This window comes from Sinocyclocheilus grahami, unplaced genomic scaffold (assembly GCF_001515645.1).
Source record: "Sinocyclocheilus grahami isolate Dianchi unplaced genomic scaffold, SAMN03320097.WGS_v1.1 scaffold17.1, whole genome shotgun sequence".
NCBI lineage: Eukaryota > Metazoa > Chordata > Actinopteri > Cypriniformes > Cyprinidae > Sinocyclocheilus > Sinocyclocheilus grahami.
This window is the reverse complement of record NW_015505196.1, coordinates 1,690,315-1,717,943: the sequence shown is the minus strand read 5'-3', so window position 1 is coordinate 1,717,943 and position 27,629 is coordinate 1,690,315.

Here is a 27,629-nt window from a genome sequence, read left to right as displayed (position 1 = left end):
CTTTAAAAGTGATTTTCTCAGTATTTCGATTTTTTTGCACCCTCAGATTTCAGATTTTCAAATAGTTGTATCTCAGTCAAGTATTGTCCGATCCGAACAAACCAAACAAAAATTGACACTTAAGACTGGTTTTGTGGTCCAGGGTCGCATATATACAGTATATATATATATATATATACATATATATACACACAGTATATGAAAGCCCACATTAATTTTGTCCTTGTGACTTGACCTTAAAATGTGATTAACAATGCATATGCTTACAAATGACTTTCTTTTTTGCATTCAACTGTTTTTAGAGAAACAACATTAATAAAATTCATAATACCTTCTATGGAGTATTTTTTTTCACTCATTGCCTTTAAAAAAACCATCAGTATATGCAATACAAACCTTCCCCCACTGCAGAGCTTTTCAGGTAACATGGAAGCTAATGAGTGAGTCCAGACCACATTAAGTGCAGGCTGCATATGTGCTGTACAGGGATGAACAGATAAGAAAAAGAGATAGGAAGTACCTCATACAGTGCCTCTCTTCTCTCTGAACGAGCCGTTCTCTTTGATTAGTCAGATGAGCGGAGCGTCTGGTTGTGGATGTTAACGTGATTAGGCCTTAGCGCCGATGCCTTGATGTCACATACCCTAAAACCAGAGGCTTTAGCGGCACTGAAGGCCAGCTGGTAGATAGGTGGCTGGACTCTGGACAGCAGGCTGAGCTGAGGACAGCTGTGGATGGAAATAAGAGGCTCTTAATGGGCCATAACTGGACCACCCATTGCTCGTATGCCTATATGAGTAACACTGAACAGGTTACCATCAAATTGAATTCTCACGGGTAATAATGCAGAAATAATTATTAAGTGTGTTCATTGAATTTAGACATAAAATGATCAACACATTAAAACTATAGTTCACCAAAAAATGAAAATTCTGTCATCATTTACCTACCCTCATGTCGTTCCAAACTCATATGAGTTTCCTTCTTTTGTGGAACATAAAAAGAAGATATTTTGAAGAAAGTTGGTAACCAAACAATTTTGCTGACCATTGACTTCCATTATATGGACAAAAAATACAGGATCGACATGAGGGTGAGTAAATGATAATAGAATTTTCATTTTGGGGTGAACTATTACTTTAATTGAAACATTAACATTTTAACAACTATTGTTCTGCCTAAAGCCATATAATAACCAGCAAAGAAAATGCAACACAAATCACAGGTTATTGTATTTTATTTTACAAAATCTTACTGAACAAAATGAGATTTCTTTTATCAGTATGGCCACAGTTTTATATTATTTTTAATAATATTTTAAAATGTGTAATTCGGTAATGGCTATACAATATAAAGAAAAATAAATATATTGGTTAATAAATAGTACGTTTGGATTATAGAGCAAGATTTCTACATTTTCATTGTTTCATTCTTTGCTGTTTTTTAAAATATTAAAGCACAGCTCTCAAATACCTTATGATTATATTAATCAATGATATATCACTTATAAATAAAAATATATTTATATTAATATTAAAGTAAACATGCATTAAAATCGTTATTTTTGATTACATCAAATGTTTAAATGTTTCATTGCATCAAACAAATCTATCAGTCAATATTTTAAATAAATTAAATTTAAACACACACTCACACACACACACACACACACACACACACACACACACACACACACGTTTAAACACACACCTACAAAGCCTTGTCTAGATTTCTCAAGATAATCAATATATAACCTAAAAAAATCACTACAAATTCATATTAAGTGGACTAAAAAAAAAAAAAAAGTTATACCTACAGCCTCAAAGATTCATTTTTATCAGTGCACTATATAAAATATAAATAGTATAAAAAAGGGGTGCCCAAACTCGGTCCTGGAGGGCTGGTGTCCTGCAGAGTTTAGCTCCAACTTGCCTCAACACACCTGCCTTTAAGTTTCCAGTATGCCTAGTAAGAGCTTGATTAGCTGGTTCAGGTGTGTTTAATTGGGGTTGGAGCTAAACCCTTCAGGACACCGGCCCTCCAGGACCGAATTTGGACACCCCTGGTATAAAACATTATCATAATAAATTACCAACAGCAATTTCCATGATTAAAAAAAGAGAGAGAGAGAGAGAACACTGGAGTTGGCAATGCTGTGGTATCTGTGGGAAAAATATGCAATCACTGAAAATCTTGGAAACCATTTCTAGACTCCATATTTCCATGTGTAAATCGTAGCCGTTCTACACAATGGCCACTCTGGTTTCTGCAGCTCTGAAGGCCTTTTGTACGGCACTGTGTGTGTGGGCACACAAGCATCGGGCACACCCTAATAACACTGTCCGGCACTGCAGTCGTCTTCATGGCTGTTCGTGCAGTCACAAGCAATTAGGAGAATCATCTCTCTGTAACACAAAGGTTAGCAGCATGCCAGCTTTCATCTCCACTGTCCCTCTCAGTCTGCGGGTGGCATTGTCAAAGACCGCCATTATCCAGCCTCGCAACTGCCGAGCCAGAAATAAATGATATTGTTGAGTCGAAAAGCCTTGCATGCCGACTGCCAGAAAGCCATTGAGGATTTCCCTAACTGCTGTGTGGGAAGCATTTTTTCATCTTTAAATAAATACATTTAGCTCTGACCCAGTGTTTAAGTGACCACTGATAAGTAGCCAAGCGTGTACGTTTTGGTCAGTATGAGTGCCCTCATCCACTAGCAGCATAATACAATATGTGAAAGGGCAATGTGAGGAGCAAAAGGGAAGCAGGAAGCTATAAATCAGAAAAACTGCCCGACTGATTGCCCTCGCTAAATCAAATCAGCGAGCAAATGCTTGAATTCTCTCCCTGTCGCCCTAACCCGATTTCAAAACCGGCTCCGTGAAACAACGGATCACTGAATGAAGCCTCGGGACTGAGAGAGGATGTCCAAAGCCAGTCCAACGAGCATACGCTCGCAAACTCAAACCCTGGCCAGGCAACCGCTGACACTCACCAGATACCCAGCAGCCCCCGGTGCTAATCCGTTTAGCCTCGGCCCCACTGTGGTTCTGCATAGCCATCGGCTTTTGTTTCGGCTTTGTGAAAAGAAGAGCTAAACGGATTTTGGGATGGGTAATTGATGCCAGCGTGTATGGTTGTTCTTGGAACAGGAGAGGGAGAGTTGATAACATGGTTATATTGTATACACGACGATTAATCGTAATGTGAAACAGACACAGTGTCTTAGCTGACTTTATTATTTGTCCATTCCGCATCGTGTGATGTGGTCTGCCTGTGATTTATTGAATCAATGGCATAATGTTGCTTTTATCAATCTCATAATGTTTTTGATTTTACCCTTCAAATCCTTCATTTGGCTAATACGATAGCCATCCATGCCTCCGTACTTAAAATTCTGCTTCATTTACTCTAATGCGTCTCTTGACTTTTAAGAGGCGGCGAAAGTTCCACATTTCCAGACTCCACTCATTCTGTGAATATGTGCTTTTAAAAGTTTGCATTTATCAGTAGTTTTGGGAGAGCTAGGTTTCTTATCCATATCTTAGTAAAGAGAGGGATCAGAGGTCAAAGTTCACCTTGTAGTTCCTAAAAGTGATGATAGGCTCAGCAAGGCTCTGATAAGAAGGAGCCACCAAGCTCTGCGTATTCTGGAGCCATCAGTCCAGAGATAAAGGAAATGTACACTCTGAAACATTGATTTTTTTTTAATGCTTTGATTGACATTTGAAATTTCTTTTGATTACCATACTCTTAAAAATGAAAATATAAACATACTGTATTTTATTGTGCCTTTTAAACCGCCATTTCTATTTATTTTATACCACCACACAAATGCACACAAGTATTAAAAGGTTAATGTATTTTCAATGTCAAATCTCTTATTGTTTATTGATCTTATTATCAATGTTATTATAATTTTGTGTAGTCACTTTTGCTCCATCTAAGATTAGTCATTAGATGAATTGTTTCTGTTTCCAGAAAGCTGCTGATTAAACTGCGAGTTTGGTCTGGATTGTGTATTAAGTGTCATGAAGACAAACAGGAAACAAGGTTCACAGAATGCAAACTCTGATTTGTATTTTTTGTGGGATTTAGCTCTCAAGGGAAAAAAACACTATAGGGCTTGACTGCGTATAATAACGAGTAATACTACTATTTTTTAACGAATAGTACTACTATTTTCTTGTAATAATGCTCTTTTATTGCAACTCGTTTGCTTCATTTGTGACCATGGAGCACAAAACCAGTCATAAGGGTAAATTTTTTTTAAATTGAGATTTATACATCATCTGAAAGCTGAATAACTAATCTTTACAGTGATGTATGGTTTGTTAGGATAGCCCTATATTTGGCCGAGATACAACTATTTGAAAATCTTAAATCTGAGGGTGCAAAAAAAATAAAATTTATTAAAGGGGTCATATGATGCGATTTCAATTTCTCCTTTCTCTTTCGAGTTTTACAAGCTCTTGGTGCATAAAGAAGATCTGTAAAGTTGCAAAGACTAAAGTCTCAAATCCAAAGAGATATTCTTTATAAAAGTTAAGAGTCAACCACTCCTACCTAAAACGTCTCGTTCTAACACGCCCCCACATGTCTACATCACGATGTGGGAAGATTTGCATAACGCCACCCAAATGTTCACGCAAAGAAAGAAGGCGTAACTTTTATTCTCGCTGTAGTATTATTGTTGCCACCGCCTTGTCGTGAAGGCGCTGCATGTTTCATTGTGAAAGCGAAACTACTTTGTTTGGCCTTCCAAAAGAGGACAATATCTGCTTCGTCATGCCTGGAGCTGACCCGTGCTAGTCGCTGAGGAAATACATCAACTTCACGCTGCATAGAGGAGAAACAATAATGTACAGTATGTGGAAAATAATCAGTTTTTTTAATCTTAAACCACATAGAAACATTTCATTACACCAAATACACAAAATAATGTTCTTTTTAGCAACATCATGTGACCCCTTTAAGAAAATTGCCTTTAAATTGTCCAAATGAAGTCCTTAGCAATGCGTATTACTAATCAAAAATTAAGTTTTGATATATTTACAGTAGGAAATGTACAAAATATCTTCATGGAACATGATCTTTACTTAATATCCTAATGATTTTTGGCATAAAAGAAAAATGTATCATTTTGACCCATACAATGTACTGTTGGATATTACTACAAATATACACAGGCTACTTATGACTGGTTTTGTGCTCCAGGGTCACATTTGAGTAGGGAACAGTAGCTCCCTGTTGAGAAAAAAAAGGGAAAGGAGTTGTGTGCAAACTGTTTTGTTACTGTTAATGGAACAACACCTTACTTTGTCTCCAATAAATGTTTTGAGTCCAATATAAATATGGGAATGGTCTGTGGATCAACAAGCAAGGTAACTACGGAAATATTTACATTTGGATGGCTCTATTAGGGAGAGAGGCAAAATGCCAGCAGAGCCGCAAGTGGTCAGTTAGTTGTCAGCTCTGCCAGGTAAAATGTCTCTGCCCAGCCTTTGCTCTACCCAAAGATACTGCAGAGTTTACATTTTCCAAGTGGTGTGGACAGCAGATCTGAGTAATCTGTGGAAACATTTGCTTTGAGATATTCTACACCATGACAGATCATCAGAGCTCGTTACAAATTATGTTTAACTTTAGTTAAGGCAATAAGTGTTATGAATACTTTTGTTTACATCTCTTTTTTTAATTTCTGTACGTCAAAGAATCAAAGAAACAGCCTGCTGTTTCAAACATTGCATTATAATGTCAAATTTATAGGACTACGCAAAATTATAATTTATATATTTATTTTATATAATTACATATCAATGTTAAATTCTCTGGTTGTTTTATTGTATAATATTATTGTCGTGTATATTGTGTGGGCATGGACCATTATGTATATAACTTTATAATCTATGAAATAATACAATTGTACAATATTTTTTTTACAATATTTGACAACAAAGTTGTTGGAAATACACATTCTTACTTTGAGAATATTAAATATATAATATCAAGATAATATATTTTTTATACTTTTATTTTCCAACAAGTTCCCAAGGGAATGTTTTGTCTCGATATTATTTTTGACCCCAAAAGTTAAAGTTAAGCAATGTCCCCCCCCCCCAACACAAAAGCCAAATAATAAAAAAAGAGTCAGCTTGATTATTATGCTGACCTGCATTTTATTGTACTTTAGTGTTTTATTGCTGTTTCTCATACTCAGTGGAATTCACTGAGAGAAAGAGTTTTGCAAACAGTGTTAAATTACCCTTTTCAAACAGTTGAAGAAATACTGAAACCGTTTTCCTTTTGACACTACAGGTGGTATTTGATCATGTTTCCTAACTTTTCCCACATTTTCGCTGTACCCTGACAGCTGTATCACCACTCTCAAAAAAATGTTTTTTATCAGGTATATAAAAGAAACTTAAAAAGTATCTTCATAAAATGAAAGTACATTTTCACAAGATGACACGAACAAAAGATAAAGATGTCAGAGGCATGTTTTTCACAGTTCCTGGTTTTCATTTACCACAATATGCTGGAGACTTATGGCCAGTGTCAAAACACCAAACCCCACACTGATTTATCACCTAATCAGCAGCTAAATGGGAAAAAACAATGTATCATTGTATTTGGAACACTATTAGGATTTGGAATTCTTCATGCGTACTCACTTTGTTCTTATACGCACACATATTTCTGTACGGAGCGCACCAATATGGTTCTGATTTGGATGTTCTTGCCCTCTCAGACATTTCGTCTCAATGAGAAGGGCTGAATTTGAGCGAATAATTCAGGTGTGCCAGCTTGTAAAGAGAAATAGTAAATAGAGGTAAAGAGGAAAAAGCGTGAGTGGAAGAAAAGAGGAAGAGAGAAAGGTTAGCGGTTGTAGGAAAGCGAGAGACATTTTAGCTTTTCAGATAAAAGCGCAGCACACCCTGTATCCCCGGACATTTTTATGACCCCCTTTCAAGATTACTGTGCAGAAATGCCGCGGCTCATTTGGAAATCAATTAGCCGGCGGGGTGATGAGGTGTAGGCCTCTCTCAGCCTGACACCCGCTGTCCCTGAATTATTGTCAGCACTAGCGTGGCTCACACCCACCTCCGCTTTTGGGCATCTGGAGTACACATGTTGGCTCTCTCTGTCTGAAGGCCCCTCTCCCTGAAGCAGCTAAGCTCTCCACACCAACAGTGAATCCCTCGCAGCACTATTGAGATTAGATGAACATTTTAGCGATGTGATAGAGAACCTCTCGATGCTTTGATCCTCCGGCGGATCATCTGTACGAGTGGCGAGGAGTTAAATACACAGACTACGCCAACATGTCTACAACTCATTTATATTGCATGCTGTCGAGGCAGCTTTTGTAAAACAATCCCAGTTTGCATTTTCAAGGTTTCTGAGACAGCATAAAGCAGATGCGAACTGACAAACTGAGCATTCTGATAGGAAAACAAGGGAAGCGAATGTCAAGCACTTGGCTGAGGAACGTCACCAGTGTTGTTCTACACTCTTAAAAATAAAGGTGCTTCAAAAAGTTCTTCAAGCGATGCCATAGAAGAACCATTTTTGGTTCCACAAAGAACCATTCAGTCAAAGGTTCTTTAAAGAACCATCTCTTTCTTACCTTTTTATAATCTGAAGAACCTTCTTTCGCCACAAAGAACCTTTTGTGAAACATAAAGTTTCTTCAGATGTTAAAGGTTCTTTATGGAACCATTTAGACAAAAAGGTTCTTCTATGGCATCGTGAAGCACCTTTATTTTTAAGAGTGTACAGTAGGAGTTTGGCTTCAGGATCTCAAGCAGATATGCAGTAAATGTCCCTGAATGGGATTCTGTTTTCTCAGCACGGTGAGGTCACCACCGGCGTTGGGGGTGCCAGGGTCCCAAGCCACTGCTGCTGGCCTGCTGTTTGGAATAATTGAACCCCCCACCACCACCTCTTAGCTGCCCCCGGTTTCCCTCCCATTGCTTGGGCACTGCACGCAGATTAGGACCTAGCTAGGTGCCAGTGTTATCTGTGTTAGTGCAGAAAAGGTTACACTACACTAACAAGAATGTCCCTGGTCATGCATGACAAAGTCCAGCTGCCTGCTATCCAGCAAACGCTGGCTCGATGTTCAGAAGGTTCCACTTAAAAGCTGCTGACGGGGGAGTTCGGGAATGGGGCGAACTGGAGGCGTCTCTGGATATTACGGACTCTAGGCGCTTCCACCTCAGAGTAGAATGGACCGGCTCATTGTGCTGCTATTGGCCCGTGCTCGTTGCCGTAGCTTGGGCCAGGCAGATGAAATCATTTACCTTTATAACCTCTTGAACTTTTGTGGTAGTTTTTGCTTTGTTCGTCAAGGTAACGATGCTGTACTAGAGTTAGGTAAATCTATGAAAAGAACAAGAACAACTTCATGTAAAATATAATAGCAAAACGTACAAAAAATAGAGGTACAAATTTAAATAAATAAATAAATATTTTCATATATTTCATGATATGTTTTTGATATTAGCTAATTAACTTCAATCCTTTATTATCAAATAAATAAATATTTTTTTTGTATTTCATGAAATGTTTTTGATATTTTCATATGAACTCCAAGCCGTTCTTATCAAATAAATAAATAAGAAAGAAAGAAAGAAAGAAAGAAAGAAAAATATTTTATTTTGTATTTCATGAAATGTTTGTGATATTTTCATATGTGGAGCACAAAACCAGTCGTAAGTCGCTAGGGTTTATTTGTAGCAATAGCCAAAAAAACATTGTATGGGTCAAAATTATTGTTTTTTTTCTTTTATGCCAAAAATCATTAGGATATTAAGTAAAGATCGTGTTCCATGAAGATATTTTGTAAATTTCCTACCGTAAATATATCAAAACTTAATTTTTGATTAGTAATGATCAGATTCCAGATTTTCAAATAGTTGTATCTCAGCCAAATATTGTCCGATCCTAACAAACCACACATCAATGCAAAGCTTATTTATTCAGCTTTCAGATGACGATTGACCCTTATGACTGGTTTTGTGGTTCAGGGTCACATATTAACTCCAAGCCTTTCTTATCAAATAAATAAATATTTTTTATATGTCATGAAATGTTTTTGATATTAGCAAATTAACATCAAGTCTTTCTTATCACTCTCCTTTCTTTTGCTTTCCCGTTGTTTCATTTAAATCAAACTGTGCTGATAAAAAGCGGGCACCAACGCAGACGGCTAAATGATAGATGCCGGTCTTTTGTCACCATAGCCTTTGTCACATTACCAGTCGTACTCTATTATCCTGTCAGGCTGTTGATAATGGAGAAGATTGCTTGTTTAGACTATGTAGTGACTCCCTTTAATTCACCGTGGCTCCACAGTGACACCTTTAAACGGCCATCATTGGAAAATCCACATTTTCCAGAAGGACTTAAAACAACAGGAGCCTGGCTGGAGCAAAATTATCTCCTCTTTAGGCCTAATTACCTCCTCACGTTTAATCTGCAATCTGTTCCAAATTCATCCCATTGCAGACCAGTAAGTGGCGACTGCTAAGAAGAACTACTCAAGAGAGATATGTTTCAACTATTAGACATGGACAAACAGAAGAAAAATAATGTGAATGGAAATCCTAGAAAGTTGTAGACCAAAAGGAAATTTTGTGGGAATGTGGTCAGAGTGGATAACCTGGGACTGATCTTTAATCATTCGTGTTTTTTATTTTTTTTATTCTACACAGTCGATGTAATTGTTCACATGAGCATCCATCTCTGAAAAACAGATGATCTTTTGATCTCAAAAGGATCATTCATTTGAATCCGATCAGAGGGTCAGCTTTAGAGCAGTGATATGAAACGACCACATCACAGTGACCTAATACGTTTATAAACGATCCAAGGCAATAATCGGAAATGCAGTACAGTGCTCCATTGTCTGGGATGAAGCAGCAGCTTGTCTCCCAAAAGGCCCCTTGGAGTCCACCATTCCCCACTCATAAGGTCATCATTGTCAAAATTGCAAAAACCGACAGTTTTTCCCCATGACATATAAATCACACTCAATTTTGAGAAGCTCAAACAACATCACAGACCTTGATCTAGACCGAGAGCTACAAGGGCTTGGTATTCTATTCACCTTTTTCCCCCCGAACAGCTGTGATTTAGGAAGTGCTGTTATGAAACAGAACATTTGCAGTGGAGGATCCAGCGAAACAGTCCAAATTTGCAAAGGGCTACTGACAGTTAAATCAAGCATTGCAGTGGTTAGAGCTCTGCTGAAAGGTGACAGAACGTAACCGCTAGATCATGTTAATGTGGAGTGGTTTCTAAGCTCTGAGGCCTTGGTAATATGTCCTTTAAAATATTTGTTCTGGAAAGTCATATTGCTATATGCAGTATATAATCATTTTAGGGCAGCTTTTCACAATATAGATGTGGAATCTCAACATCGAAGTGACACCAAGGACGCCAGTGTGAAAATCCGTTAAATGAAAAGCAAACACAATTAATCTTGTTTCTGCATCAACTTCCAGCTCCTTGGAAATATTGCCATGGAGACCCCATCTGTGATCATCTGGTCATGAAGAGTTTATGTTTTCCCACAATTATAACTAATTTTTTTTAATAGCGACTTCTCAACGGCTATGACAGACTGCTGTGCTGCTACAAGCTAAACTATTTCCGAGTTCAAGGGGAATTAGCAGAGCTTTGTGTGGTAAGTGACTTCATAACTCAATTATTTTATGGACAAGCAATTACCTGAGAGAACTGTTGTGAAGCCTGATAGCCTAATACATCCAGTCACAACAACAACTAAAGATTGCTTCCTGGAAAAGCGAACACAGAGCTGAACGTTTAAAGCTCAAGCGGTTGCAACATATCTAGTACTGACATGCAGTTCTAAGAACAAAATAATAATATTCAACAAATCTCTTTAATATGCTAAAAAGCCCCATGTTTGCCAGGCTCAACGGCGCAAAAGACAACACTATTCGGATTTGGGCAAATATTGCTGTGATGTTGCTAGATAGGCTGGAAAGTTGACATTACTGCTATGCATATCTGAATTTTATTTCTTTTATTTTTCTTCCTCTCCTTTGGTACAAGTGGACAGCTTCATGGCATCTGTTTGTACTGTGAAACTAAATCTGAATAAAAATGTTGATCACAAAAAAAGCCCCATGTTTTAATATTTTAGGGGAGTACATTAAGTATAAGATGTCAGAGTGATACAGTGCAGAGTGTCTTAATATCATTAATAAAATCCAATTTAAAAAATGGCATTTTAGAAAATACATTTTTAATTACTTTGGCATATTCTTTTACTACTACTACTACTAATTCCTTTTTTTTCAATATTTTAACAAAACTTCTTTACTGTGTATTAATTATCTAGTGCAACCAACAAAGCAGCGAGGGCATCTGCTAACCCTCATGACTGTATGTCAAAATTACAACAACAAAAAAATACAGTATCATTTTGACATTTTTTAATCACAATTTTGACATTTTTATCACAAAACGTAAGAATATTTATGAATGAATGATTCATGATATTTTATATTTTCGATTTAATAATTCCTAAAAACAAACAAACAAAAAAACATTTTAACTAGAAAATTAAACATTGACAACATTTGCATATACATTTGCATATAAAACTTTAGGGGAAAGTATGGGGAAATATGTTATTTCTTTTTACTTGATGGTTATACCACATGACCTTTTTAGAGTTATTAAAATTATACTTTTATTGTAAATTGTATAACGGTTTTTCAAAGCAATACGAAACCAAAGATTACATGGCACATGTGTCTTAAACTTTATATAAAAAAAATCCTTGTTTTTTTTTGTCGTGGACTCTCTTATTTGCCATTGACTCATATAACAACAGAACATTGTTATATACACCGTCATTTAACAACAGGACAGCGTGACTTTTTGCAAAAAAAAGAATGAATACAAATTTAAAAAAAGAGAGAATGAGCATCATAGTGTTCCTATACTGTAGCAGAGACCTAATGTAATGCAGAGTGCAGGGATGATAGAGGCTCAGCTGTGTACATACAGTAGATGGCAGCTGCTTCCTGTAGCATTAAAACGAAATAAACAGCTTGACATTCGGGAGCTGTAATTCTTTTGCTTGTTAAATTTCAAAGCAGCTCGGCTGTATGGATCAGACAAGAACAACTACCACAGCCATTTTTCTTTCCATGTCACGCATCCTCACACGCTTAGGATTGTGAGTGGTGCTGGAACAACAAGTGTGCGAGTGCAGCAAGTGCTTTACTAATTCTACATTTATCACCATAATAATCTGATTGGAGTAACTAGATCTGCCGCAATTTGGCAAGCGGTTTTCTTGTTCAAAAGTTTCTGATTAGGATTTGTGGAATCTCATGCCGTTTCAGAATCCTATTCATCACATAAGCACACAATCATCTTCAAACCAACCATCCATTAGAGCCCACATGTGCTTTCCTCGATGTCCGAGATCTGCTTGCCGAATTCCGGCACCTCCAGCATAAAAGCAAATGTTTATCCCGCTCACTCAGTATTTCACTCTACAGCATCACTTCAGAGAAGCCAGATGCCGGAGGTTGGATCCACCGTCCGGTCATCAGACGTTGACGGAGAGATGAAAATAAAGTAAATCTCCTCACAACAAAAGCGTGGCAGAGTCACAGCCGCTGATACGCTCCGAGATCAATGAGGCCTTGCCAGAGTCCTCCTCTCATAACCTTAAATCACAGGTACTTCAAAGAGCCACGGATGGGGCTGGATCCATGGAATGGGTTGAGAGGGGGGGACAGTGGCCTGCGGTGCCCTGGATCAGTTCGTGTTATCTGCCCTGGTCAGCTTGACCTCCAGGATAGCCCATCTCACCCTCCAGTGTACCACACCATAAATTCACTCTACATGCTGTTAATGTTGCAAACTGGGAGCCAGGTTTCAGACTTCAGCGCACAAGTGTCCATAAAGTGTTTGAAGGAATGTTACACATTTGCTAATCAAGACGGTGCTGCTTGTGAAGGTGGTCACACAGGGTAATGGGGTAATATGTTCCTATAAAGAGAAATGTTCTGTTTGTTAGTGTTCACTCTAGGGTTTATAACTCTCTAAACCCTTGTGTGAACATACGATGGGGTTGGAATTTGCCGTTTGAATAGTTTAAATTTTAAAGTTGACACAACCAAAAGTTACAAGCAATTCTACTAAACTAATATGTCTTAGTGTAACAGCTGATCAAAGGAGAAGATTATATGTATACATTACAAACACCAGTTTTTTTGTTTTGTTTTGTTTTTGGTCAACAAGGCTGTATTTATTTGATCCAAAAATGTTATTTTGTCAAATATTATTAGAATTTAAAAAGGTTTTCTGTTTGAATATATTTTAAAAAATTTCATTTATTTCTATGATGGCCGAACAGAATTTTCAGCAGCCATTACTTCAGTTTTCAGTCTCACATGATCCTTCAAACATCATTCTAATATGCTGATTTGATGCTTAAGAAATGTACTGCTTCATATTTTTCGTGTAAACTGTGATCATTTTTCCCACCATTATTCTTTTATGAACACGTTATTTTCAATATAATTTTAACATTATAAATGTCTTTTACAGTTTAATTTAACCTTTCTCAATAAAAGTATTAATATCTTAAATAAATAAATAAGGTCCCATTTTATATTAGGTGGATTGAACCACTATGCACTTACATCAAAAAATAAGTGCAATGTACGGTAACAATTTATTTTAAGGTGTCCTTGTTACACATTACATGTACTTACTGTTATAATAACAGTAAATTATACATAGTTACATTCCAGTAACCCTAAGCCAAACACCAATCCTAACCCTAATTATATAGTAAGTACATGTAGTTAATTAATATTACTCAGTATTTAAATGTGTAATTACACTGTAACACGGACGCCTTAAAATAAAGTTTAACACAAAGTACTTTTTGTGTTCATGTTGTATTGCAAAACACTTTTGTTGCTATTGAGGTGGCAAACGAGGAAAAAGTTTAGGGGCAGGTTTTGTTTTGTGGTATGGGTAGGTTTAAGGATTGGTTAAGGTGTAAGGGATGTTCAACAGTGTAATTATAGATTACAGGAATTAATTACAGATGTAATTACATGGAGGCATTTTTAAAAATATAAGTACAAAGACAAAAACATATGTATGTACGTTCATATATGTACACAATAAGTGCATTGTATCAAATTGTTTCAAATGTTAAACGTTCAAATTTAAACATACGTAAATAGTAGTCAAGGTCACCTAATATAAAGGGACCAAAAATAAAAATGTTTGTGTGTGTATATATATATATATATATATATATGTAAAATAAAGAGATAAATAAATAAATTGTACTGAGTATATACTACTGTATATACACTGGATATACTACCATGCTTTTGGATATTTATCCAATATATTGGATATATTGGAACTACTTTTTTATTTTGAACTATTTAATAAAATGCACTAAGTTTAATTTAAAATGATTCATTCAAAGGGCATGGCTTCTAAACACTGAACATGAACTACAGCCCCCCTTGTGAAATCTACACATTGCTGCAACCATAAATCTCAGTCGGAGTCATGGACTCTAAACACGAAATAAAATCCCTACCTGCTTCTCACGACTCTGTGTGCGTGCATACATGCGTGTCTATGCATGACATAACGTGGGAAAACCCAAACAGAGATAGCGGCGCGAGCCAGTGACATACTCGCAGCAGGGCCGCTGGGCCCCTCTCCCCCTCAGAAGCCCAGATACTAATGACGACTGTTAACATTCCTCCCTTCAGCCTCACATGTGCTCTGGCGCCCTGAAGAGCGCAGAGAAGAGGGGTCTAACACCGCTGACAGGTCAGAGCTTTCTCACCTGTAGTCCAAAGCTTCAGTGCACGCAAATGCTGCTCAGTGGGCAAAGGTCAGCAGGCAGTCCATTTGATGGGTGTTGTGGATTTACAAGTTGGCCCCCTTGTTATACTGATCATTTTTCATTGCTTATTGGAAGCAGAATGAATAAATCTGAATGTACCTATTCGGAAATGTAATATATAACGTATATCCCCATACGTGATAAAGCTATACATGATACCTATAAGCAGGGCTGTACGTTAACTTTTTTTTCACATAGCACTGGTGCCACAGAGGTTGAAAGTTTTGTAGCACAGGCCAAAAAGAGTTCATCACTTAAACAGGCACCGATGTTCCATACAGAGCACAAAAAATACAAACCATCACAAAAATTGTTTTCAGACAAAGTTTTCTTAATTTGCTAAAAATGGAAGAGTGCAGAAACACAACACCTCTTACACCTTAACAAAATATTAAATAAAAAAGAATGGCAGACATTTAGGCCAAAGTGAGCAAAGATACAAATCTTTGTCATTATTTTATCTTTGTTATTAGAAAATAAGAACAAAGATATACATTACAAATACACATAATTAACTCACATCACACTATTAAGCGCTGTGTTATGAACATGCAAAACTGTATGGCACGCGTGCTACAGTGGTAAATGCATTCATCCACAGAGCAGTTTTTTCGTAGCGTACAGCCCTGCCTATAAGGCAGTATATAATTTTCACATATGTACATTCTCCAGGTAGATAAAGATGTTAGTTTATGACATATATAAAATACCCATAATCAAATTTGTATATACATGTTAATAATATCTATATGATAGTTTATATATGGTATTATATGTTGCAATCATATACAGTGGTGTGAAAATGTGTTGGCCCCCTTCCTAATTTCTTATTTTTTTGCATTTTGTCACACTTTAATGTGTCAGATCATCAAACAAATTTAAATATTAGTCAAAGATAACACAAGTAAACACAACATGCAGTTTTTAAATTAACAAATGCAACTTGTACAAAAATCAAATACAAAATACAACGTTTATATATGTTCTTGTACTTGTAAAAGTACTAATATTTTAAAGTCTTAAAATGTATAATATAATATAATATAATATATTGACAGGTTTTAGGATGCATGTACATGATACATACAGTATGTCCAAAATTGGATTATACATACATAAGCATACATTTGTATTGACAGTATGTTAATACATGAAATTGTTCCAGTTTCTAGGTTTTATATATGTTTTTACAATGGCAATATATTTCATATATGGACATGTAATATGCATACACATACATGCATATAGGTAGTTTGTAAGTAGTATTCAATTTTTTTCCCACAGAAATATGTTCTGGTTGTGCTTTATGAATAAAGTCCACTATCTGTTACAATAATAGTTCGGCATGATAACACCAATTCTGCACCATGTCAATCTAGAAAACAGCAGTGCATCAATTTCTGCAAAATTTCACTCTGAACTCTGAAACAGATTGTGCCGTTACCCTTCTTTTGAATAGACTTCTTGCTGTGGGTTTCATGACGTACATCCAATTTGAAATATTGCGGCTCACTTGTTTCTGGTTATGTGTGTTTACAATCTGCCGCAGTTGCCTAGTTCCCAAATTGACACTTTTAATGAGTGTTTGCAAGCAGATTTCATATACAGACATTTTCAGTGACAGAAAAATAAACTTTACTGTGTGCAGCATCTTCAAAACTTGATGGAATATTACATTTTTCAAGCTTTCCAGTTCATGCAATTTGAGAAAGTAGTGACTGGTACTGTAAATATACAGCAGATCATTTCACTGTTTCTCCTCACAGGAAAGTCTAGTAGCTAAAGGGCTCTAGAATATCTGAAGAAAGCTATCCATTAGATTCCCATTCATCGCAAGGGCAGTTGCTCAGTTGGTGCAGAATATACAGATACACAGATGGAAAAATATCTTTATAAGTTAAATGGGTAGTTTCAGCGTCTACCAGCAGGGGCTAACTGGATTTTGCTAACCAGTCAAATTTTGACCCTTTGGTAGTAGCAGACATTTCACCACAGATTAGCTTGTGCTACAAATCAGAAAGAGTTGAAGGAGACTAGTAAACGGTTTAGTGCCAGTGCCCTTTCAGTAAAACAACTACACTCTACAAACACTGCAATGCCCCATTGTGTGGGAGAGTGCTGAATTCACTCTACTAACAACACAAAAGCACCCCTTTAAATGCATAGTTTCATTACATTTTTTTTTTTACTATTTAGTTGTTGAAATGTAAATGAAAGTTCATTGTATGTAGAAATAGTAGGGCTGCGTAAGGTAGCACCTTACAGTTTGAGAGTAAAGTTTATTTAGAATAAACTGTTGTTTTAGGATAAACAAATGTTGTACATTATGTACTATCTGATTACATCTTCAGGAAGGATGCATTGAATTGCTTAAAAGTAAATAAACTTTTCCATTTTTACAAAAACTTTCTATTTCAAATAAATGCTGTTCTTTTTCACTTTTCCTTTCATCACACATTCTGAAAATAATAAGGATTCTAGAAAGATATCACTCAAATGTTTTCAACATTGATGATAACAATAAATGTTTCTTGAGCACCAAATCAGCACAAAAGATAGATTTCTGAAGGATCATGTGACACTGAAGACTGGATAAATGGTTGCTGAAAATTCAGCTTTGCCATCATAGGAATAAATTACATTTGAAACAATGCTAAATAGAAAACAGTTCTTTTACATTATAACAATAATACTGTTTTACTGTATTATTCATCAAATAAATGTTGCCTTAATAAGCATAAGACACTTCTGTCAAAACATTAAAAACTAAATTCTTATCAGTTTTTGAATGATAGTGCACACAAATCCCATTAGTAAATGATGGAGAAAAGTTTTCTTGATAGTAAATTGATTCATAAACCAAATCTCTGGGACGTTTTTTTTTTTTTAAGTAACGCCATTTTCAGTAGTATGGTAGCATTTTATTATCATCCAACATCACACAAGTATGAAATATCACCAATATGTGAATCTCACTGTCACTCAATGAAAGAAAACAAACAAAAAAAAAAATAAAAAAAATAAAAAAAATATATATACTGTATAATATATATATATTATTTATGTAATAATGCACTAAATTTGGAAAGGAAAAAATCTACAGTATATTAAAAATTGGTCAGTCGTTTTAGTGAACTGACAGCTCTACAAAGTAGAACCAAGGTAGCACTTTAGGTAACACTTTATTTTAAGGCGTCCTTGTTACACACGTTACATATACTTACTATTATAATAATAATAAATGATGCATAATTACATGCAAGTAACCCTTAAACCAAACCCTATTCCTAATCTTAATTGATATTACTCAGTACTTAAATGTATAATTACTGTAACAAGGACACCTTAAAGGGGTCATATGATGCGATTTCAAGTTTTCCTTTCTCTTTGGAGTGTTACAAGCGTACATAGATAAGATCCCTAAAGTTGCAAAGACTAAAGTCTTAAACCCAAAAGAGATATTCTTTATAAAAGTTAAGAGTCAACCATGCCTACCTAAAACGGCTCGTTCTAACACGCCCCCACATGTCTACGTCATTATGTGGGAAGATTTGCATAACGCCGCCCAAATGTTCACGCAAAGAAAGAAGGCATAACTTTGATTCTCGCTGTAGTATTGTTGCTGCCACCGACGCCATGTTGTGGAGTCGCTGTGTGTTTCGTTATGAAAGCGAAACTACTTTGTTTGGTCTTCCAAAAGAGGACACAACTAGAAATCAGTGGTTAAATTGTATTTACAACACTTTTCCAGAACAGTTCAAACCAAATATTCAGATGTGTGCAACGCATTTTGCGGAGGACAAGGACTGTTTCCTGGGAGAGTATAGCCCACAATGCTGGTGTTCTGACAAATAATGCTGACTCACAGCCTGTAAATACGTTTTCATAGTTAAAGAATTTGCCACTGATGATTCAAGTGCAAGTTTTGAGCAGTGTGGAGTAGCACTTGTTGTTTGTCGTTTCTCCGATCACAAATGCAGACATGGTTTTATGTTTACGCGGTAAAAAGACAGTATAAGTCATTATAATCAGTAATTATGTCCCCACTGGATGCTACAAATGCCTCGTTTCTAATGGGTTTTATTGGTGTTGTCTCATTGTGCCGGGACACGGCATCACAGTACGGTAAAGGGCGTAACATTTCCGTCACACACTTGAGGCATTCGGCCAATCACAACGCACTGGATAGCCGGCCAATCAGCGTACACCTCACTTTTCAGACCGATGAGCTTTGTAAAAATCGACATGTTTCAGAAAGGCTTGTTTTCAGTATGTGGAAAATAATGTGTTTTTTTAACCTTAAACCGCATAAACATTTCATTACACCAAATACACAAAATAATGTTATTATTTAGCAACATCATATGACGCTTTTAATAAAGTGCAACCGAATATTGTTACGTGTATATAAAAGAGTAATAAGGAAATGCAGAAGATGTTGTCCATCATCTGTTCATTTACATAATTAACGTCTTTACTATCTATCAGACCATATTTCATATTTCCATATTTCCATCAGTCAGCATACCAGCAGATAAAGGTACACACAATCTCCTCTGTGACTAAGGTCTTAGGCACCATGCCTCACGCCACATTTCTCTTTACCAGTGATCAGCTTTAAAAATACACCCCTGGTTTGAGACACGGCCAGTTACAAACTAATGATCAATCACAGACTGGACGGCCGACTCCCAGGACTCAATTTGCTCGCGGCAACAAGCGCTTTATCATAATTACTAATCAGCCACATTCAGTGAGGCCGACTAAGAGACTAAGAAAATGGCAAACATAGGAGTGACTTCATAACAGAACTAGATGTGTAGGTCTGAGACTCGTGTTTCCAAATGACAGGGTTCCTGAGAGCTGTTGTTTTTGTTTGCAAGAAGGCAAAATGTGACAGAACGTGCAGCGCCTTGGCGGGCTGTGATCTTGTGTCCATGTTGGCAAACAAGGGAGGCAGACAGGGCGTGACCTTTGACCCCTGCCTTGTGCCTTGTCAAACAATCCCTCCTGTTGGGAGTAATTACTGCACTGAGAGGCCTCTATTTTAACATGCTGCAAGGCTTTTTCAGTCACACCCAGATTTAAATAGCATTGAGCTGTTTATAGAACACGGAGAAACTCACAAGAGGCTAATATTCATTATCTGCAAACACATATGTATACACACACACTCTCCTTTCAAAAATCCTTATGTTATTTGTATGATGCTTTGGTTATAGATCTGTTTAAATTAGTGTGAATTAGGGAATTCAATCGTTTAGCATTTTTAAATGAAATTAATTACTTGATATCATCAAAGCAAGCACAAACAAATGCATAAATAAATCCGGAAAATGTTTTCTGAGAAAACCCCCCAAATATAATTCAACAACATTACATATAATATGACAATATATATTTTGTTTGCACAGTTTAAACTGTTAATTATATTAAGTGCTAATTATTGTGTGTGTTCATGTGCAGACATAACTCTGTTATGATGTTTTAGTGAACCTGCGGCTCTAAAAAGCAGAAACCTGAAAGTAGAAATCTTCCTTCCTTTGAATAACTGCATGAACATGGTTATCTGAAAGAGAAGTACAATGCGGAAAATGTTGTATAAGTAGTCAATGCATTTACCAAAAATGTCAATATTTTTTCCATGTAAAATTCCATAACTGAACCTACAGTCCACAACAATCCATTTGGTTTGCAATCGGTTTTAGAGATGTTTTGAACCATTGAAACATTGCATTCCATTTGCACAGTTTTATAAATTGTCTATGTACATGTGCAGATGGACATGTTTGGCTTGTGTATCCTGCTGTGTTCAGATGTATTTTAACACATTTTTAATTATTTGCACCAAATTAACATATTACATTGACAATTGTAATATATATGAACAAATAATTATAAATATGCATGCTATAACAGGCAAAAATCTTTATGTGAGAGTTTGTTTGCTGTTTGTTTTTGTCTAAGTGACTTGAATGTTTTAAAGCTAAGGTCAGATGACTGACTACTAATGGCACCGTGCATCTGCTCTTCGCAAATTTCCTTGAGACAAGAAGGAAATCAGGGCCATTAGAGCAATAAGCATCCATTTGTTGTTGTAACGTCTAATAAATATGGCCATTTAGTCTGCGTGCTGGAGCTCAGGCTCCTTGACACTCATCAATTTTCCTAGGCCCACGTCTGATTCCCTGCCAGCAGTCTTCCAAACTGTTTGCTCTCCTGACAGCTCTATCCAAGAAAACTTCTGGAAGCTCCCTGAAATAAACCACACTTCTGTGTTTCTGTACTAAACTGATATAGTGACCAAAATCTGGCAGTCTGCATTAAAATATTTACTCCCACTGAGCTTTCAGAGCGACTCCATTAGGAACACGGTTAGTTTAAAGGGAGCTGAAGCTAAAGACCCTTTAAAGCTGATAATATGGACTCTATACAGCAATTGACTCAAGTGCAGTAAATTAGCTGTGGTCAGAGCTAATGTGTGGCAGAGTTAATGCACCATGAACAAAAGCTGGTCAAGCGCCCATGGGCTTCAGTCAGGGAGTGAGTGAGTGAGGGGCCCAAGTGCATCCAGTGTGGGCTCCCTCGCTGTAATCTGTTTTAAGAGAAACAAATGGACAAGATAAGTTAATTTGGCTCAGAGGCCACCCCTCTTTGGAGCCCTCAGGGGCCGTGGGATGCTCAAGAAGAGGTCAGCTCCAGGACTCTTTACCCTCTGATTCGGCACACGCCTACAGACGGCGTGGCCTGAAACTTTGTTACCATAATCGCATGTGGATCTAAGCAACTAGCCTTTGTGTACTGATTTTTATTTCTTTGTTTTCGGTAGAAGATACAAAGATAAGATCACAGAGAAAAAACTAGGAGGACAGGTTAGGAGATAGTCCCATTAAATTTAATAAGAGTTGCAGTACCACATGTTGCTCTAAGCCACAGTGCAAGAGATAACGAGAGAGAGAGAGAAAGGGAAAGAGGTTGTATGTGTGTGCATGTTAAGATCTCTGTCCCAGAGGGCAGTCAGCTGGCAGGGGGCAGATGTCAGCATTAGCTGAAGACCAGCAGCACTTTCTCCCTGACACACTGCCTGAGGAGGGGAGGGATCTCAGACTCACGTAGATGCAAACAAACACACACTTCATGTATATGTCCTATTGGTAGCACTGAAACATGAACACCTGGAGAGCAGGTTGGTTTCAAAGAATAGAACACAAAGAAAGGTGTCACTTAATCTGTTTTCATAGACAAATTCAGAAATGTTTTGTAAACATCAGCAATATTTATCCACTGCCTTTTCACAGTATCATGCACACTTCTTGTCCCTTCACTATCACGGAAAACGAACTTTAACCTAAAGGGTTTCTTTTCCTAATAACTTCATGACTTGTGTTATACCATGTGAAAAAAAAATATATAGCCACTGTCACGCATTAATAATTGTATTTGGTTACTTTAAAATGATAATAAATTAATAGAAATTATTTAATTATTTAGAAATGTTTAACTTATAAATAATTATGAATTATTCAAAATAATATGCTGTTGTGCCTGGGTTAGTCACCAGCATCTCCGTGAGCCGGGGGCAGATTGAAGAATGAACAGATGAATGGAAAGGAAAATGAATTTGATTATAGATTTTATATTTTAAAATAATTTCATGATAATTTAAAATTGCAAACTTATTATAAAGTAAATTATTAAAACTTGCACATTTTGCGCAATATATTATGCCGTATATATCAGATTTTAAGTTTTAATGATGATGATGATGATATATATATATATATATATATATATATATGAACTCTTTAAATATTTATATCCAAGAATAATAATTTATATGGATTATATAATTTGCAATCATGTCCAAAGTAACAGTTAGATAACACACTGTTTTTCTTCCAGGAGTAATGGTAAGCAATCTGATAACACGCCTTTTGATATGTTGTAATCACATAAGCAGACAATATTCCTCTGTGGCAACAGTGTGACAGCTGAACTGAATATAGACATGACTGCTGTATACCAACAAGACAGAGATAGCACAAGCTCAAACAATACTTGACTCAACTTTTCCCATGATATGACCAAAAGTTGAGCTAAGACTGGTGACGTGAGCGTGTTTACCAATGGAAATACTGAGAGCCCCTAGTCTATCAATGCTTTATCTGTTGTTTCAGACTTATTTATTCAATGATAATGTCTAAACCTTTGAATTGTAATGCAGCTCGATGGCTCATTGGGAGAATGCAATGTGAAATGTCCCATTTTGTCTTTGTTTTGGCATCGATATGCAGTTACATATGCAATAGTGTGTGAAATGTTTACATCAGAGGTATTAAAAAAAAATAACTGAACCTGCCATTCTGAAGGAAATATTGCAGCTGTTATTTATAAATCAGGTGATTAGATAAATTGTACTAGTGTGGAGAGCGAACGTCTTAAGAAAGATACACCTACAGGATCTGAAAGCATTTATCTTAAAGTAGATTTGCCAAATCATTTTCCATTTCCCAGCTTTTCTCCGTCCCTCCTAAATCTGTCTGGAGTTGAAGTAACATTGTCCGCCTTTACTCATAGCTCGGAAACAGCTGGAACTCTGAGGTTTCGTCAACCAATAAAACCAGTTTCCTATCCACAAAAATATGTCTTTCTCACACAGCTCAGGCCGGCTCACCCAAACCACAGTACTCCCGAAATAAATCACCAACACACACCGGAGACAACTCTGCTGACCTTTGTCAAACTATACCAATCATTTCCCTAAACTCACCTCATCTAAATCACACATCTGTGTTGAATGTGTCACAATACACACACTCCGGAGTGAGGAGAGTGTAACGAGAGTGTGTTTTTTAAGGAGCAGCGTATATGTGGACTCCTGAGGGCCTGCGTAAATGGACTGTGCTTTGAGGTGGACTGAAGCTGCCTGTCAGAGCTCCTTATTGCCTCTCCTAATGAGTGTTCCACTGCTGAAATGCCTGACAAATATATGAGGTGGAATGCATCCATATAATTTGCTCTAAAGATCGCCCTTGTTTCCCAAGGACTGGAAACAATGAATAGAACATTTTTTGTGGGAGTGTAAGGCTTTGGGGAGGGAGAACGCAAGTGGGAGAAAGTGAGAGAGCTGAATAAATGACTAAATAAACCAATCAATGAATGCCTGTAATTTCACGTCACGACAAAAACTACAACGCCGCCATTGAGGTAATGTCTGAACTCACTATCAAATGCTTATTCCAATTTTTGATAACGCACATCAAAAATATTGTTCTTTCTGGAATAATTTTTAATGATAATGATAATGATATTGTGCCATGTTGAAGGGTTCCGAGATTTCCTCACATGCCCAAATAAATTTAAATGATTTCATGCTGCTGACATCATTAATAAGGCTGACAGAGGTATATATCAAGATAAGAGCCGATTTGTAATTCATTAGTTCATTTTAAAACCATGTCATGCCTAAAGTAATTATGTTATGATTTATATTACCCATTTGGTAATGTTGGTCTTTTTGTTAACATTATGAACTAACAATGCCGTTATTTTCAACATTATTAAAATCAAAAGTTGTATCTTTTAATACTATTTTATGGACCTGAGCTACCATGAATTAAAGAATAGTTGTATTTTTATTAACTAATGTTAACGAAGATTAATACGTTTTGTAACAAATTTATTACTTACTGTTAGCTGTTATTTACTGCATTAGTTTTAATTAATGCAACTATATCGTAAAGTAATGTTTTATGAACAGTTTGTGTAAAAATATGCTCATTTTACTATGTGCTTAAATAACACAATGCTATCTAGTTACATATGTGTTTTTACAACAAGTGTGATGTGTCTTACAGCTACATGGCCTTGTTTTCACAGCACAGTTATTGCTGCTGTTGGGTCCATTAGGCAGACTGCTGTTTAAAATGAAAACCGTGGCCTTGAATCGGTGCACTGTCTCCTCTAATAGAGAGATGAAGGAATGAGGTCGGGAAGTATCCATAAAAGCAGTTTTATGGGGTTTCTTCAAGGCTCTCACTGAAGTCTGATCAGCCACCTTCCACAGAAAAAGAGACAGAAAGGACAGGAAATAGTGAAACGTAGCCCTAAAATGGACCCAATGACTGACACTTAGCCCATTACTCAGTAAAACACTCATCTCATCTATGATCATCGCCATCTCAAGGACACTCAAAGATCAAAATGTTTCCATAACAAGTTAATCTTTCAATTAAGTTGTTGAAATACATGGAGAAAGTTCTAATATCTGATTCTGTCACTTACTGTTTAACCATGGTAGCCTGTTTCTGCTTTGAATGAATGAATGAATGAATGATGGTTATACCTGCTTGATTGACTTTATATCTCCTATATTTACTATCTACACCGGACGCGGGCGTGGCGCGATGCAACAAAATACAATAGAACCTATTATGCTGTCTACACTGGATGCGGCGCGGTGCGGCGCTGCAAATTCCCGAAAGTAAACTGCTGCTGCGTTCTATTTATGGCGTACTGACACAAATTTCAAATGATTTTCAACGGTCGCTTTGTCGCGTCCAGTGTAGACACGGTGTTAATATCTCACAATGTGACTTTAAATCTTTATTCATAGACTTATGTCTTTATCTCACAATAACCTGTCTATAAATCTATCTAACAGTGAATCTAAATTTCCTATCAAATTAGTATAAACACTAAGGAACAAAGTCTCTATAATAGGCAGATTAACCCATCCTCTGTGAGTTCCTCTGGGGGAGTAAGACAGGATATGATGTTTGACTGAACAGAGATATTGGGAAGTGTTCTCATTATTTTTGGAGCCAAGGTATTGATGTTCTCAATTAGTGTCTCAATTGGGTCTGTGTTCTGTTACCAGTAATATTTTATGATAATTAAGATTTCAGTCCTGTGCTAATGACTGTGCGGTCACAAGGTTTAAATGATGGCTAATCCTTTCGTTAACCTCCTCCAGACGTTATCAGTGGGCTTTCAACCAATGTAAATGTGCTAGTCTTCATGAGCAATACTTCTTACATGAACTCATAAGAGACTCCCAAGTATTATATTTTATTTTTCTCATTTGGGAGACATTTAGTATCACAACAGCTGTGAATGAGTGTGCTTGCGGTGAGAAAGGAGGACTAGAGAAACATTCTTCTGCTATCTACAAAGATGTCTATCAACCGCAACCAAAACCTCAAAATCTAAACCTTTCAAAAGTTTCCTCATAAAGCAAACAAAAAAAGTATTTTTCTCACAAGGTGCACGACAATGAGATCAATCTTGAAAGCTAAAACAACACATTTTATGTGACAAAGATGTAGTTCACCCAAAAATCACTTACTTACCATCATGACACTAAAACCCATGCTCTTTCCAGAGAAAAGAAAGACGACTGCTGTTTTTAGTTGACATTCATAGTTAATATTTACTATATGGAGCATTTTGGACATCCTAGTAAATAGCTGGTTGTTGTATTTCACAAAAAAAAGGCAAAGAGATTCATATTTTTTCTTTATGAAGCTGTTCTGAGACCAAAGATGCCTTGGTTTGACCACCAGGTGTGTCTTGCACAAACTCAGCCACGAAGTGTCAAGTCAGCAGAGGCGAACCACAGTATTTCCCCTAACTTTAATTGCTTTCAAAATATGCTCTTGTCTATGGAGATTGTGCGGGGTGTCTGATGGTGATATGTAAAGAAGATGGCAGCTCCAGTGAATGTGCGGGTGCAATTATCCCTAATGGTAACAAGGGACCTTCTGGACCTATTCTGAAGAATGTGTGTCCCTTTCGTCTGAAGTCAAAGTAGCGCAGCTTTCAGCTATTAGACTAGTCTTTTTCAAACCTGGATTAGACCTGGATCTTTGTTAGCCAACTTAGGCCATGACCTGACTCAGTGCAAGCTTGGGAACTCCTGCCTAGCTCATTATTTCTGCGCAACGGAACTGGACAGTTGTTATAGTACGGTTTAAATTAGCACAGGGTTCATTTCATGTGTAAAAGGAAAGCATTAATAAGATATTCTATGATATTCTAGTTCAATCATGTGTTCTATTCTCCCAGCTACCTCTACATTGACAATAATAAGAAATGTTATTGAGCACCAAAAAATAAATAAATAAACAATAAATAAGTATATATATATACTAGAATAATGACTACTAAAAATTCAGCTTTGCCATCACAGGAATAAATTGCATTATAATAACATTTCACATTTTTTTATTTATTATGTTTTTAATTAAGATGATATTTATGCTAAATATATTTTACAAAATATTTTTTCCCGGTTTGCAACATGATGGAATCTATGTGCACAAATAATGTAACAATTAATTTTCTGTAAAACACAATTTCATACAATGCAAATCATTACTGATTGCTTTATAGTTTGTCACATTATGACTGATGACTATGACAAATAATTTGGTTTCACTTTATTTTGATGGTCCCTTTAACACATTCTGCTGACTATAAGTAACATTGCACCTTCATGTCTACTAACTCTCATTAGAGTGTTAGTAGAGTATTAGTAGACTGGTAGGGTTAGAGCTAGAATAAGTTGACATGTACTTGCAAAGTTACTTGTAGTCAGTAGAAACTCTGTGGGGATCCATCACAATAAAGAGCTAGCTGATATTAAGCAGACAGTCTACTAATACTCTAATGAGAGTTAGTAGATATGTAG